Genomic DNA, 10,375 nt, shown 5'->3' on the forward strand with positions numbered 1-10,375 from the left:
TGGCTCTTTTATGATGAAGACTATTGTATTCAAATGGGATTCATTGGAAAGAATTAAACGAAACTCTGAAGATTGAGATCTCGACGTAGGTAAGGAGTCAGGTATGACACCTAGTTTTGATTGTGTTAAATCTTTTATGGATACCGATATTTTCCTTAAATTTAGCACTAAATATGGACTTGACTCTGAGATAGTAGCTTCTTTTTGTGAATCTTTTGCTACTTATGTTGATCTCCCCAAGGAGAAGTGGTTTAAATATCATCCTCCCGTAGAAGTAAAAGTAGCTGCACCTATTAAAGTTGAAGAAAAGATTGTCACTTATAATGATCCTATTGTTCCTACTTCTTATGTTGAGAAACCACCTTTCCTTGTTAGAATAAAGGATCATGCTAAAGATTCAACTGTGGTTCGTAAAAGCAATATTAAAACATATACACCTCCTGAGAAAGTTAAAGTTGAACCTAATATTACTACTGTTAAAGATCTCTTATCTGATAATATTGATGGGCATGTTATTTATTTCTGTGATGAAACTGCTAGAATTGCTAAACCCTATGCTAAAGATAAATCTAGACATGTGGTAGGCATGCCTGTTATTTCTGTTAAAATAGGAGATCATTGTTATCATGGCTTATGTGATATGGGTGCTAGTGCTAGTGCAATACCTTATTCCTTATACAAAGAAGTTATGCATGATATTGCACCTGCTGAGATGGAAGATATTGATGTCACAATTAAACTTGCCAATAGAGATACTATTTCACCAATGGGAATTGTTAGAGATGTTGAAGTCTTGTGTGGGAAAACTAAATATCCTGCTGATTTTCTTGTTCTTGGTTCCCCACAAGATAGCTTTTGTCCCATTATATTTGGTAGACCTTTCTTGAACACTATTAATGCTACCATAGATTGCAAAAGAGATGTTACTATCGGTTTAGATGATATGACTCATGAATTTAATTTCTCTAAATTTAGTAGACAACACCGTGAAGAAGAATTACCTAGTAAGGATGAAATTATTGGTCTTGCTTCTCTTGCCGTGCCTCCTAGTGATCCTTTAGAACATTATTTGCTAGACCATGAAAATGATATGTTTATGAATGAATGAAGGGAAATAGATGAAGTATTCTTTAAACAGGAACCTATTCTGAAAAAACAATTTACCTGTTGAAATCTTAGGGGATCCTCCTCCACCCAAGGGTGATCCCGTGTTTGAGCTTAAACCGTTACCTGATACTCTTAAATATGCTTATCTTGATGAGAAAAAGATATATCCTATTATTATTAGTGCTAACCTTTCAGAGCATGAGGAAGAGAGATTATTGAAAACTCTGAAGAAGCACCATGCTGCTATTGGGTATACTCTTGATGATCTTAAGGGCATTAGCCCCACTCTATGTCAACATAAAATTAATTTGGAAGAAGATGCTAAACCAGTTCATGATCATCAACACCGGCTGAATCCTAAAATGAAAGAAGTGGTAAGAAAGGAAATACTAAAGCTCCTTGAGGCAGGTATAATCTATCCCGTTGCTGATAGTCAGTGGGTAAGTTCTGTCCATTGTGTCCCTAAGAAGGGAGGTATTATTGTCGTTCCTAATGATAAAGATGAATTGATTCCTCAAAGAAATATTACATGTTATAGGATGGTAATTGATTTACGCAAATTAAATAAGGCAACTAAAAAGGATCATTACCCCTTACCTTTTATCGATCAAATGCTAGAAAGATTATCCAAACATACACATTTTTGCTTTCTAGATGGTTATTCTGATTTCTCTCAAATACCTGTGTCAGCCAAAGATCAATCAAAGACTACTTTTACATGCCCTTTTGGTACTTTTGCTTATAGATGTATGCCTTTTGGTTTATGTAATGCACCTGCTACCTTTCAAAGATGCATGATGGCTATATTCTTTGACTTTTGTGAAAAGATTTGAGAGGTTTTCATGGACGATTTCTCCGTCTATGGATCTTCTTTTGATGATTGCTTAAGCAACCTTGATCGAGTTTTGCAGGGATGAGAAGAAACTAATCTTGTCTTGAATTGGGAAAAGTGCCACTTTATGGTTAATGAAGGTATTGTCTTGGGGCACAAAGTTTCTGAAAGAGGTATTGAAGTTGATAAAGCCAAGGTTGATGCTATTGAAAAGATGCCATGTCCCAAGGACATCAAAGGTATAAGAAGTTTCCTTGGTCATGCCGGATTTTATAGGAGGTTCATTAAGGACTTCTCAAAAATTTCTCGGCCTCTGACTAATTTATTACAAAAATATATACCATTTGTTTTTTATGATGATTTTGTAGAAGCATTTGAAATACTTAAGAAAGCATTGATCTCTACACCTATTGTTCAGCCACCTGATTGGAATCTACCCTTTGAAATTATGTGTGATGCTATTGATTATGCTGTAGGTGTTTTTCTAGGACAAAGAGTTGATAAGAAATTAAATGTTATTCAATATGCTAGCAAAACCCTAGACAATGCTCAAAGAAATTATGCTACCACTGAAAAAGAATTCTTAGCAGTTGTATTTGTTTGTGATAAGTTCAGACCTTATATTGTTGATTCTAAAGTAACTATTCACACTGATCACGCTGCTATTAAATATCTCATGGAAAAGAAAGATGATAAACCTAGACTTCTTAGATGAGTTCTCTTGCTGCAAGAATGTGATTTACATATTGTTGATAGAAAAGGAGCTGAGAACCCCGTTGCAGACAACTTGTCTAGGTTAGAAAATGTGCTTGATGACCCACTTCCTGTTGATGATAGCTTTTTGGATGAGCAATTAAATGTCATAAATGCTTCTCATACTACTCCATGGTATGCTGCTACGTCTTGAGCTTGCGTTGATTTTCCCCGAAGAGGAAGGGATGATGCAGCAGAGTAGCGTAAGTATTTCCCATAGTTTTTGAGAACCAAGGTATCAATCCAGTAGGAGGCCACGCTCAAGTCCCTCGTACCTGCACAAAGCGATAGCTACTCGCAACCAACGCGATTAGGGGTTGTCAATCCCTTCACGATCACTTACGAGAGTGAGATCTGATAGATATAATATTTTTGGTATTTTTGGTATAAAGATGCAAAGTAAAAAGTAAAAGCAAAGTAAGAAAGCAAAGAAAGATTAAAGTGATGGAGATTGATATGATGAGAATAGACCCGGGGGCCATAGGTTTCACTAGTGGCTTCTCTCAAGAGCATAAGTATTCTACGGTGGGTGAACAAATTACTGTTGAGCAATTGATAGAATTGAGCATAGTTATGAGAATATCTAGGCATGATCATGTATATAGGCATCACGTCCGTGACAAGTAGATCGAAACGATTCTGCATCTACTACTATTACAACACTCATCGACCGCTATCCAACATGCATCTAGAGTATTAAGTTAAAAACAGAGTAACACCTTAAGCAAGATGACATGATGTAGAGAGATAAATTCATGCAATATGAAATAAACCCCATCTTGTTATCCTCGATGGCAACGATGCAATACGTGCCTTGTTGCCCCTTCTGTCACTGGGTAAGGACACCGAAAGATCGAACCCAAAGCTAAGCACTTCTCCCATGGCAAGAACTACCATTCTAGTTGGCCAAACCAAACGGATAATTCGAAGAGACTTGCAAAGATAACCAATCATACATAAAAGAATTCAGAGAAGATTCAAATATTATTCATAGATAGACTTGATCATAAACCCACAATTCATCGGTCTCAACAAACACACCGCAAAAACAAGATTACATCGAATAGATCTCCACAAGAGAGGGGGAGAACTTTGTATTGAGATTCAAAGAGAGAGAAGAAGCCATCTAGCTACTAACTATGGACCCGAAGGTCTAAGGTAAACTACTCACACTTCATTGGAGAGGCTAGGATGATGTAGAAGCCCTCCGTGATGACGGCCCTCTTCTGGTGGAGCTCCGGAACAGGCCCCAAGATGGGATCTCGTGGAAACAAAAAGTTACGGCGGTGGAATTAGGTTTTTGGCTCCTGTTCTGATCGTTTGGGGGTACGTGTGTATATATAGGAGGAAGAAGTATGCCGGAGGAGCAACGAGGGGCCCATGAGGCAGGGGGCGCGCCCTAGGGGGGGCGCCCCCCACCCTCGTGACCGCCTCTTTTGTTCCTTGGAGCAGGGTCCAAGTCTCCTGGATCACGTTCGGTGATAAAATCACGTTCCCGAAGATTTTATTCCGTTTGGACTCCGTTTCTTCGAAACACTGAAATAGGCAAAAAAAACAGCAATTCTGGGCTGGGCCTCCGGTTAATAGGTTAGTCCCAAAAATAATATAAAAGTGGAAAATAAAGCCCAATATAGTCCAAAACAGTAGATAATATAGCATGGAGCAATCAAGAATTATAGATACGTTGGAGACGTATCAGGCATCCCCAAGCTTAATTCATGCTCGTCCTCGAGTAGGTAAATGATAAAAAGAGAATTTTTGATGCGGAGTGCTACTTGGCATAATTTCAATGCAAATCTTCTTAATTGTGGTATGAATATTCAGATTAGAAAGATTCAAGACAAAGGTTTATATTGACATAAAAATAATAATACTTCAAGCATACTAACAAAGCAATTATGTCTTCTCAAAATAACATGGCCAAAGAAAGTTATCCCTACAAAATCATATAGTCTGGCTATGCTCCATCTTCACCACACAAAGTATTTAAATCATGCACAACCCCGATGACAAGCCAAGCAATTGTTTCATACTCTAACTTTTTCAATGTTCACGCAATACATGAGCGTGAGCCATGGATATAGCACTATAGGTGGAATAGAATGGTGGTTGTGGAGAAGACAAAAAGGAGAAGATAGTCTCACATCAACTAGGCGTATCAACGGGCTATGGAGATGACCATCAATAGATATCAATGTGAGTGAGTAGGGATTGCCATGCAACGGATGCACTAGAGCTATAAATGTATGAAAACTCAACAAAAGAAACTAGTGGGTGTGCATCCAACTTGCTTGCTCACGAAGACCTAGGGCAATTTTGAGGAAGCCCGTCATTGGAATATACAAGCCAAGTTCTATAATGTAAAATTCCCACTAGTATATGAAAGTGACAACATATGAGACTCTCTATATGAAGAACATGGTGCTACTTTGAAGCACAATATATGAGACTTGCCATATCATGGTGCTACTTTGAAGCACAAGTGTGGAAAAAAAGGTAGTAGCATTACCCCTTTTTATTTATTTTCTTTTTTGGGCCTTCTTTTTTTTTCTTTGGCCTTTCTTTTTTTTATTGGGACAATGCTCTATTGAATGATGATCATCACACTTCTATTTATTTACAACTCAATGATTACAACTCGATTCTAAAACAAAGTATGACTCTATATGGATGCCTCCGGCGGTGTGCCGGGATATGCAATGAATCAAGAGTGACAAGTATGAAGAAATTATGAACGGTGGCTTTGCCACAAATACTATGTCAACTACATGATCATGCTAAGCAATATGACAATGATGAATGTGTCATGATGAACTAGGTGGTGGAAAGTTGCATGGCAATATATCTCGGAATGGCTATGGAAATGCCATAATAGGTAGGTATGGTGGCTGTTTTGAGGAAGGTATATGGTAGGTGTATGATACCGGCGAAAGGTGCGCGGTATTAGAGAGGCTAGCAAAGGTGGAAGGGTGAGAGTGCGTATAATCCATGGACTCAACATTAGTCATAAAGAACTCATATACTTATTGCAAAAATCTAGAAGTTATCAAAGCAAAGTATTACGCGCATGCTCCTAGGGGGATAGATTGGTAGGAAAAGACCATCGCTCGTCCCCGACCGCCACTCATAAGGAAGACAATCAATAAATAAATCATGCTCCGACTTCGTCACATAACGGTTCACCATACGTGCATGCTACGGGAATCACGAACTTCAACACAAGTATTCTTTAAATTCACAACTACTCAACTAGCATGACTTTAATATTATCACCTCCATATCTCAAAACAATTATCATGCTTCAATCTTTTCTTAATATTCAACACACTCAAACCAAGCATATTATTATTAAGAAAATTACTATGCTATTAAGAGACTCAAAATAATTTAAGTGAAGCATGAGAGATCAATAGTTTCTTTAAAACAAATCCACCACCGTGCTCTAAAAGATCTAAGTGAAGCACATAGAGCAAAATTATAACGCTCAAAAGATATAAGTGAAGCACGTAGAGCAAAACTACTTAGCTAAAAAGATATAAGTGAAGCACATAGAGCAAAACTACTTAGCTCAAAAGATATAAGTGAAGCACATAGAGCAAAACTACTTAGCTCAAAAGATATAAGTGAAGCACATAGAGCAAAACTACATAGCTCAAAAGGTATAAGTGAAGCACATAGAGCATTCTATCAAATTTTAATTCATGTATGGCTCTCTCAAAAGGTGTGTACAGCAAGGATGATTGTGGAATACTAAGACACAAAGACACAAATAATACAAGACGCTCCAAGCAAAACACATATCATGTTGGTGAATAAAAATATAGCTCCAAGTAAATTACCGATGGAAGTGGACGAAAGAGGGGATGCCTTCCGGGGCATCCCCAAGCTTTGACTTTTTGGTGTCCTTGAATTATCTTGGGGGTGACATGGGCATACCCAAGCTTAGGCTCTTGCCACTCCTTGTTCCATGATCCATCAAAAGAAGTCACCCAAAACTTGAAAACTTCACAACACAAAACTCAAAATAGAAAACTCGTGAGCTCCGTTATCGAAAGAAAACAAAAGACCACTCCAAGGTACTGTAATGAACTCATTATTTATTTATATTGGTCTTAAACCTACTGTATTCCAACTTCTCTATGGATTATAAAATATTTTACTAGCCATAGATTCATCAAAATAAGCAAACAACACACGAAAAACAGAATCTGTCAAAAACAGAACAGTCTGTAGTAATCTGTAGCTAGCGCAAGATCTGGAACCCCAAAAATTCTAAAATAAATTGCTGGACGTGAGGAATTTATCTATTAATCATCTGCAAAAAGAATTAACTAAATAGCACTCTTAAAATAAAAATGACAGCATTTCTCGTGAGCACAAAAGTTTCTGTTTTTTACAGCAAGTTCAACAAGACTTTCCCCAAGTCTTCCCAGCGGTTCTACTTGGCACAAACACTAATTAAACACAAAAAACACAACCAAAACGTAGGCTAAATAATTTATTTATTACTAAGCAGGAGCGAAAAGCAAGGAATAAAAATAAAATTGGGTTGCCTCCCAACAAGCGCTATCGTTTAACGCCCCTAGCTAGGCATAAAAGCGAGGATAGATCTAGGTATTGCCATAATAGTAAGATAGATTATTAAAACTCATTTCATATTCTCTACATTCGGCAGCAAGTTTTCTTTGAGGCAAGCAAAAGTAATCAAAAGGACTAAATTTAACGGGACAAAAGTCCCCAAGATCAACCTTGGGAGGTATAGGTTCCTCCTTTGGTCCTTCATAATGCACAACCAATTCATCATTATAAGCATTCTTTTGACAGAACTTTGTAAGCCTATATTCAAGAGAATATCCTAGCTCATTATTTCGAATAGCCAAATCATCATTAAGTTCAGAAATTCTATCAACTAAAACATTGGTAGGAACCCTTCTTCTAAGATTTTCATTGAAAGCAACATAATCTAGAGATTGAAAACGCATTATTTCTTCTTGATCAAAGAGGATAGCCTTTATGGGAGGACGGCAACCGTCCACCCTATAATGCGCAAATATTTCTTTGGCTTCTCTTATTATGAATCTAAACTCATGAGCCAAAAAGATAGTAGCGGCACGCTTAACAGAAGAATGCTCAATATTAGAAAATTCCAGAAAAATCCTTTGTATGGAAGGATGCATGTGCATGAATTGTCTTTCAAGTTCAACTACAAGCATGGCAATAGCGTCCGCAAGACTACTAGTTCTGTGAAGGATAGAACTACCCATAGAAGGTAAAGCACAGACACAAGTAAAGAAATCTTGAATAACTCCTTTTCCAATAATATTACCACTACCAACACGGAATTTTTTTGTATGAAAGATGGTAGGTTCTTTAGCAGGAGCATCAGAATTTTCCATGATATTGTTATTGCCCATATTGGCGATAACTTCCCCAATTTCAGACATAACGACAAGCAAGCAAACTAGCACACAAGCAAACAAGAGCAAACGGGCAAAAGAGGCAAATAGAGAGGGAGGATAGAGAGAGAGGGCGAATAAAACGGCAAGGGTGAATTGGGGGGAGAGGAAAACGAGAGGCAAATGGCAAATAATGTAATGCGAGAGATAGGGATTGTGATGGGTACTTGGTATGTTGACTTTTTGCGTAGACTCCCCGGCAACGGCGCCAGAAATCCTTCTTGCTACGTCTTGAGCTTGCGTTGGTTTTCCCCGAAGATGAAGGGATGATGCAGCAGAGTAGCGTAAGTATTTCCCTCAGTTTTTGAGAACCAAGGTATCAATCCAGTAGGAGGCCACGCTCAAGTCCCTCGTACCTTCACAAAGCGATAGCTACTCGCAACGAACGCGATTAGGGGTTGTCAATCCCTTCACGGTCGCTTACGAGAGTGAGATCTGATAGGTATAATATTTTTGGTATAAAGATGCAAAGTAAAAAGTAAAAGCAAAGTAAAAAAGCAAAGCAAGATTAAAGTGATGGAGATTGATATGATGAGAACAGACCCGGGGGCCATAGGTTTCACTAGTGGCTTCTCTCAAGAGCATAAGTATTCTACGGTGGGTGAACAAATTACTGTTGAGCAATTGACAGAATTGAGCATAGTTATGAGAATATCTAGGCATGATCATGTATATAGGCATCACGTCCGTGACAAGTAGATCGAAACGATTCTGCATCTACTACTATTACTCCACTCATCGACCGCTATCCAGCATGCATCTAGAGTATTAAGTTAAAAATAGAGTAACACCTTAAGCTAGATGACATGATGTAGAGAGATAAATTCATGCAATATGAAATAAACCCCATCTTGTTATCCTCGATGGCAACAATGCAATACGTGCCTTGCTGCCCCTTCTGTCACTGGGTAAGGACACCGCAAGATCGAACCCAAAGCTAAGCACTTCTCCCATGGCAAGAACTACCAATCTAGTTGGCCAAACCAAACGGATAATTTGAAGAGACTTGCGAAGATAACCAATCATACATAAAAGAATTCAGATAAGATTCAAATATTATTCATAGATAGACTTGATCATAAACCCATAATTCATCGATCTCAACAAACACACCGCAAAAAGAAGATTACATCGAATAGATCTCCACAAGAGAGGGGGAGAACTTTGTATTGAGATTCAAAGAGAGAGAAGAAGCCATCTAGCTACTAACTATGGACCCGAAGGTCTGAGGTAAACTACTCACACTTCATCGGAGAGGCTAGGATGATGTAGAAGCCCTCCGTGATGACGGCCCTCTTCCGGCGGAGCTCCGGAACAGGCCCCAAGATGGGATCTCGTGGATACAGAATGTTGCGGCGGTGAATTAGGTTTTTGGCTCCTGTTCTGATCGTTTGGGGGTACGTGTGTATATATAGGAGGAAGAAGTACGCCGGAGGAGCAACGAGGGGCCCACGAGCCAGGGGGCGCGCCCTAGGGGGGCGCCCCCACCCTCTTGACCGCCTCTTTTCTTCCTTGGAGCAGGGTCCAAGTCTCCTGGATCACGTTCGGTGAGAAAATCACGTTCCCGAAGATTTTATTCCGTTTGGACTCCGTTTGATATTCTGTTTCTTCGAAACACTGAAATAGGCAAAAAAAACAGCAATTCTGGGCTGGGCCTCTTGGTAATAGGTTAGTCCCAAAAATAATATAATAGTGGAAAATAAAGCCCAATATAGTCCAAAACAGTAGATAATATAGCATGGAGCAATCAAAAATTATAGATACGTTGGAGACGTATCATATGCTAATTATGCTAATTACATTGTTGCTAAGTTTATACCACCTAGTTTCACATACCAGCAAAAGAAAAAGTTCTTCTATCATTTGAGGCATTACTTTTGGGATGACCCACATCTTTATAAAGAAGGAGTAGATGGTGTTATTAGACGTTGTGTACCTGTGCATGAACAGGAACTGATCCTACCCAAGTGTCACTCCGAAGCTTATGGAGGACACCATGCTGGAGATAGAACTGCACATAAGGTATTGCAATCTGGTTTTTATTGGCCTACTCTCTTCAAGGATGCCCGTAAGTTCGTCTTATCTTGTGATGAATGTCAAAGAATTGGTAATATTAGTAGACATCAAGAAATGCCTATGAATTATTCACTCGTTATTGAACCATTTGATGTTTGGGGCTTTGACTATATGGGACCCTTTCCTTCCTCTAATGGATATACACATATTT

This window comes from Triticum dicoccoides, chromosome 7A (assembly GCF_002162155.2).
Source record: "Triticum dicoccoides isolate Atlit2015 ecotype Zavitan chromosome 7A, WEW_v2.0, whole genome shotgun sequence".
In the NCBI taxonomy this organism is placed as follows: Eukaryota; Viridiplantae; Streptophyta; class Magnoliopsida; order Poales; family Poaceae; genus Triticum; species Triticum dicoccoides.